Below are 7,377 nucleotides of genomic sequence, written 5' to 3'. Positions count from 1 at the left end.
GAAACAGAACCTCCCCCGTTGTCTTGTCCGTAACAGAAACAATTTTTTTTCATCAAAACTTACAACACAATCATTTTCTTGACACAACTTGTTAACAAATAATAAATTGTACTTTAATTTAGGAACATGACAGACATATGGCAAATGGAGGGGACGACTTGTAGTTTTTAAGGTCAAATTATCAATAACTTTAATGGGGAGTAAGGTATCATTACCAAGTACAACAGAACGAGACCTAGTGTAAGAAGTTTTAGCAGAAACGTACCATCCTGAGGAGTCATGTGAGAGACAGCTCCCGAATCCAAGTACCAAACTAAATCATTAGCTTCACCACTAACTGACAGTGCAACTAAGACTCGAGTGGCACTTTCAGAGGAAAAAGGAACAAAGCTGGAATTGAATCTTTGAGGACAATAAGTAACTTGATGACCTGGAAACCAATAGACCACAAGTATTGGAAGTAGGGGTAGAGTTTAAATTGCTACTTGACGAATTATTTCCTACTGAAGACAAATCATTAGTAATAGAGCTTATGCAAGGCATACTATAGGATGAAAAGTGAGAGTATGTACTCATACCATTGAGGCGCCCCCGATTAACATTATTGTTGTTGTTGTTGTTACCAAATCCACGAGAATTGTTGTTACCACCATTACCGCGATTGTTTTGATTTCGATTATTGTTACCCCGACCCCACGATTTATGTTTTTTTTCCCCGATTTTTCCCACCTGAAGTATTTTTAGTGGAGGAACTAGTAGTTCTGAACAACAACCAAGGCATGATGAGAGGAGGAATCAGATCCATCCCTCAAATTTTTCAGGTGTTGCTCATGAAGGAGAAGTTCAGGGTGCAAATCATCGAAACTAAGGGGAAACGGGTAATGCAGTAAAGTAGTAACAATATGATCATATTCAGAATCCCGATCCAAATCGAAAAGAGTGTACTAAACTAAATCTTAATTCGACACAGGACACTGAATTGCAGCAAGAGAATCAACAATAACCTGATTTCACATAAATAACCATCCATAGACTGAGATTCAATTTTTTTTTTAATATGAGACAAACATCCCTTTAACTCCATGGAACGAGCCATACTTGCATGCATAAATCGAGATTGTAATCTATTCCAAATATCCACAGAATTGTGCAAATCATGAACATCAACAAAAACATCGCAAGACAAAGTAGCGAAAAGCCAGGATTTTTACTTGTTGATCAATACGAAGATATTCATAAAAGTGCACATTAGGAATAGAATTACCAGATTCATCAATCATAGTAGCGGTATCATCAACAAGACCAAGTAATTGATGAGAAAGCAAGAGGCAAGTAATTTGAGTTTTTCAGAGAAGATAATCCTCAGGAGAAAAGATAGTGATGTTTACCAAGTTCGTGACTTTAGGGGTAGATATCTACGGGAGAGTGAACGTCGGCGCCGATATGGAGGAACCGATCGTGGGAGAGGACGGGTGTGGGTACTGCAACTCCGAATGGGTAAAGCCGGGGGAAACAGAGGAGAAACTCGCGACTAAGGGATGTGCGCGAGCGAGACCGGTTGCGGAAAAATAAGAAGATGGAAAACCAGCAACAACAGCCGAACCCTACGAAACGATGGCCGGAAACAGGGTGACGCGAGGAAGGAGCGTCGTGGAGGAGGCGCGGAAGAACTGGTGGCGGCGGTATCGATGGTGGTGGGCGGCGGGCAGCAGGCCAGAGGAAAAAAAAATGTAATTTTAACTAGGTTGTGATACCATGTACAAGTGTGGAGAATAAATGTGTTAACCTGATTAGGTTAACCCTGATATTTAATATATATAGTGTTTACAATACAGACCTACAACTAGTAAAAGTCCATACTATCCTTTTAGATACAATATTACTCTAATACTGATATTAGCAGATCTTCTTTTTTTTATCGGGATACCAGCCTCAATAGATTTTACTTTACATTTACTAATGGAAAATACATTTCTTGTACATGTATTCATTTCAAAGTACATGTGTATTCAACCTTTAAATGAGCAACTTCGTTATTGTTACCAAGTAGTACTTGGTCTAGTGGTAAGGAGAGCATCCTTCCAACCTCAAGGTTGGGGGTTCAATCCCCACTAGAGGCACTCTGAGGGTAGAGATTCCCCTTACCCTTCCCCCTTACTCTCAGGTGTTTGTCCCATTAAGACCCGAGCAGGGTCTGGATCACTTCTTCTTATCAATATATATATATATATATATATATATATATATTATATATATATATTATATTATATATATATTATATATATATATATATATATAATATATATATATATATAAAACAAATAATTGCTCATTTATATCTTTTCATATACATTGTTAAGATTTGTGCATGGAATCGGAGGTCGTCATATGTATCATCTGAATGCATACGTTGAAATGGGGGAGTGTAATTTCATTATAAAAAAATTTAAAGAACGAATATATGTAATGACCCCAGTGCATCGTCCGAACCAATAACTAGTTAACTTCTATAACACTTGAGGTTTCTAAGATTTCATTTTAGTAGTTGAAGTCCAAATTGTACAATAGTTTAGGTCCTTTTTTGATTAATGTTTAGAGTGATAAGGAGTAATCTCATATAAAAAGACACAAAATTTGTCATATTTACATTAATTAGGTAGTCACCTAAAAATTTGCAATATTCATTGTTGTTCAATATTCAAGAGATAATAGTGCATACAAATTCACAATTTCACATGGTTAAACGGATTATTACATATCCAGTATCAAATATAAAAGTCACAATTTATAAACACTCCTACTCATTATATATACTTTGAAAATCTTCAATCTCTTTGGTTCTTTTAACATTATTCATATATTTTTCTTTTAATTATCATTCGTGATTTGCACTAGTAAAAAATATAGTCATGTTGTATCTTGCTAAATTTATTTTAATATGTAATATCAAAATATTAGCATTTTGTAAATTTAATAATTTATAATAGTATACTTAATTAATATATAGTAAAAAAAATATTTTAATAAACATAAAAGTTAAACTGGATAGATTTATTAAGAAAGCACAAAACTATTATCCAAAGTACTACTTCTAGAAAGTAGGGTAAGAAAAATTATTATTGATGAATATGATAGAAATATCAATCATACACAAATTTATCACATCAACACGGTTAGTTACATCTCTTATTCAATCCACTGATCCAGAAAAAAGGGGTCCAGATTTTGACTAATACTTGCTGCTGGGCCAATGAGAGAAATTTTTCCCAAATTATCTACAAGTATACAACATACTTGGTGCCAAAATTGTCATCCTTGACTTGGTCTTGTTTCAAATTAAAGCTAAAACTAAGACATCATGAATCTGAAAGAGTCCCACCATCTTAACAATTTTTAGGTTTTTTACATGGTAGAACTTCTTAAGTGAACTTCGTTAAGTTGTCGTTAGTTTTCACATTTTATTAGTCTACCACGTAAATAGAGACTTTTTCGTCACCCAAAACAAGTAACTCTGATAATTTTCTGACAATTTCGACCTTTGATCGAGCCGTTTAGGACAAAACTGTCCTCTTTCATTGTCAAAAAATGATTAGAAATACTCGTTTTGGGTGTCGAAAAAAGTGTCTATTTGCATGCCAGATTAATACATGTCAAAACTAATAACAATTTAACGGAATTCACTTAAGGAGTGCTACCACGTAAAAAAACCTAAAAATTCGGGAATACCAAGTGTAAAAAAAATTAAGAAGTGTTCTAAAAATTAGGACTACCATATAAAATTTCTCATTTTTAATTATAAGAAGAAGAAGGTAAACAGTGGGTACACTATACACATACTAGGTTCACATGCAAGTCTGTAACCATTGACTATGTATGTGACTATGTATGCTAGATTGCTACTTTGCTAGTATGGAATGGTAATTAATGATTTAAGGACCACAATGATAAGTCAAGTTTCAATAGATAACGAATAATATACTTCTCCATCCCATACTACAAATTTGCAGTATATTATTATTACCTCTTTTTCATAATACATGCATTACTTGCTTTTTCACACACTTGGACATTAACGTGTCTTTAATCGTGTGCAAGTAAAAACCATGAAAAAGTTGATACTTGAAAATTCTTGCATTGAAATGAATTTAACAAAATCCCACTCGACTATTTTTTTTTTTTCATAATGATGAAAAAAAGATTGTCAAAGTTAGTTGATGAATAATGCCCAAATGAGAGATGATATGGTGCATGTATTGTGAACCGAAGGTACTATATCTAATGATAAATGATACTTAGTAAAAGTTAATGTTAACAAAGTAAATAAAGAGGAAAAACTAAGTGATTTGAGATATAGTCCAACTTTAGGGAAAGAAATAAAGAAGGTGACGGAGTAGTGGTTTAACATAGCTTTATATGTTATAGGTTGTGTTTTGGGAAATTTTTTTATAAATAGTTATGAGATGGAAGCATCATTTTTTCTTTCTGGTATAATTGAGCGACTAAGCGCAGTGATGTATTCAGTATATGGTCTTACGTCTTGGACGATATCACCCCCAAAAAGACTTTATTAAGTTAGAGATACATAAGAGACATTGATCAAGTAACTTTATTTGAAAGTAGAATATAGTTCCTTTATCTACCAAAAATATAAGTTTACTCAATACTCTATGTTTTCTAAGCTATATGGATCGAACAACTGAACTCTATCATCTGATATATATGGATCGCACAAGTGAACTCTATCATCTGATATCTTACAACTATCAATTGTTGCGACAATTAACAACTAACAACTAATTTTACCAAACAAATAACATAAGAATACCACAAAACTCTTCACCTCTAATATACTTCTAGTTACTAGGCCACATTCATTTGAAGTAGCATTATATTGTGTAATACACACATACATCACTTATTCGCTACACAATTATTTCTTTATACATACGACTATAAACATATGCGGTCCATAATTACGTGAGACATAATCATTTTTTTTGGTCCACCTTTTGGGAACACGTGATAAGATGAATTTTTTCTGAGATGTCCTCACACGTGACCACTCACCCAGAGACCCATCAAGCCCGAAACCCCCCATCCCCCACCCCAACGATAATGAAATTTTGTTTCCACCAAGATTTGAACCTTAATCTCTTATGTGAGAGATATGAAGTCATACCATTGAACCTAAGGATCCTTGATACGTGAGACATAATCATACATCACGTAAAAAGTTACCGCAGTTATACCCTCTACTTATTATAAGGGACCACTATAGTCGTCTTTTGTATTTGCAATCACGATTTTAGGACGTACACATATTCCAGATCATGGAACACTAATTATAGTCGGATAGTTGCACTTGATTGTTGTTGGGTATTGTTTGTTATAGGTATAACTAGCAAGTGGATCACATAAACCATCACAAATTTCACGTACATAAAAAGTAGTTTATCCAAACCCTAGTGCTTTTACTATTAGGATGATGATAATACATATTATTGAATTTGACCATTGAAAAGTCAGTTTTATGAACTTATAATATTGTCATATATAATGGGACCTACTACCAATTTGATCATTTATATAGTTTATTCGATCATATATTAAGCAACTTCATTTTTTTACACATTTGTCTTGGTGGGCACGTAAAGTATTTGTGTGTGAGTTTTGTGTTGGACAAAATTAAGTATTGTGCTTGCTTTGCTTGTCATAGGGGTTGGACTTTACTATAAGCTTGGAAATCATTTCATACTTATCTGATTATAAGTCTTCATAACAAAACCAAATATCAATGTGTGATTGTCATTGATTAGTTTATGAGGGGATGTGAATTTGTTAAGCTAAGTATGGATTAGCTATAGCTAGCGAAATTATTACGTAATTAGTGATCGAAATGAATGAATATGGAGTTTAACTTATAAAAAGTTGTAATTACGAGTAAAAGAGACCTTATATTATAGTTTTTACTCAAGACATGCTTCGTAGAGACCATATATTTTTTTCGAACTTTTCTTAACTTTTCTCTCTAGTTATTTTGAACTTTTACTTCTTCTTCTTTATACTTTTTTTTTAAAGATTTTTAGACTTTTCTGAACTTTTGAGTTTTTTTCTTTTATTTTTTTAACTTATCTTAATTTTATTGAAATTATATCAAATAATTCATATTATAGTATAACTCTCATGCAAGAATGCGAACAAAATGCCTAGCCTTTTTTTTTAAGAAGCTTCTTGCTTCAAAAAAAGATGAAAGAAACGCACATTTATCTTCCTATATATTGATGGTTTATGTATAGTTTTGCGACACAAAATGATTAGTATTCATAGATATCATTGATACCTTTGAGTTGTTATAGCTAGTCTTCTTAAATTATATCTAAAACTCTATAAATATAGAGAAGTCTCTCAATAAGTTTGCACATATGAACCTATTTAGTATTATTATATATGCACTAGAGTTTGGGATCACATATGGGCGTATGGATGTTAAGGACCTTTATGAATTATTGTTAAAAGATACTACTATTTTATTAAGTAGATCATACTTTTTTTTTGGTTAGTGTATAGAGAAATATATAACGATATTGAATCCCAAATTTTGGTACAACCCTTGATTTCTTCATTTGCTAAATAACTACTATAAAGCACGAATAAGTCCCAATGATGCCAATAGGGTGTAGGAATACTAAGACCTTTGTGATTTGTTTCATAAAGATACTATTGTACACTTTTTATTTAGAGTACATTTTTTCTTTTTCCCATCGTTCAACATTAACTTTTCAAAAATGAATTTGGGAAGGTAGATAATAAAGTTAGTAAACACTAAACAATAAGGAAGAATAAAAAATATGGTGAAAGGAGGAAAGGAACGAGAATTAACGGGCTTCCCCATCATAAGCAATGCTCAAATACATATTGCACATCCCATCATATTCAGAATGGCTGATACCCAAATCATGATAGTGTATCCTCTTCACCTTAAACAATAACTACAATCTATACAAATATATTAAAAGGCGTGCATAAAGAAGAAACTATGTACAATAAAAAATTTAGAAATTGCGTAGTATAGAGTTTGATTTGAAGACTTCAAGTACATATACTAAAGTCTTAACCACCAGGATAAGTTGTATTTAGTGTTATTATCATAAAGTATTATATTAATAAATGAAATTTGTTCTTACCGGAACATAGCCCAGACCTAATAACTAGTTTAGATCTAATCGCGTCCAATCAAGACAGATCAGGTCTAATCAACGGTAAACATCAGGTCCACATAAAGCTAATTAGGTCCAATTAGGTCTAATAACTTCACCTCGAGATAATTACCTCAAACTTCATTACTTCAACATGGATAAAGAAGAGAGTAGTTTCAAT

This window comes from Beta vulgaris, chromosome 1 (genome assembly GCF_026745355.1).
Source record: "Beta vulgaris subsp. vulgaris cultivar EL10 chromosome 1, EL10.2, whole genome shotgun sequence".
NCBI classification, from domain to species: Eukaryota; Viridiplantae; Streptophyta; class Magnoliopsida; order Caryophyllales; family Amaranthaceae; genus Beta; species Beta vulgaris.
This window is presented reverse-complemented; position numbering follows the sequence as displayed.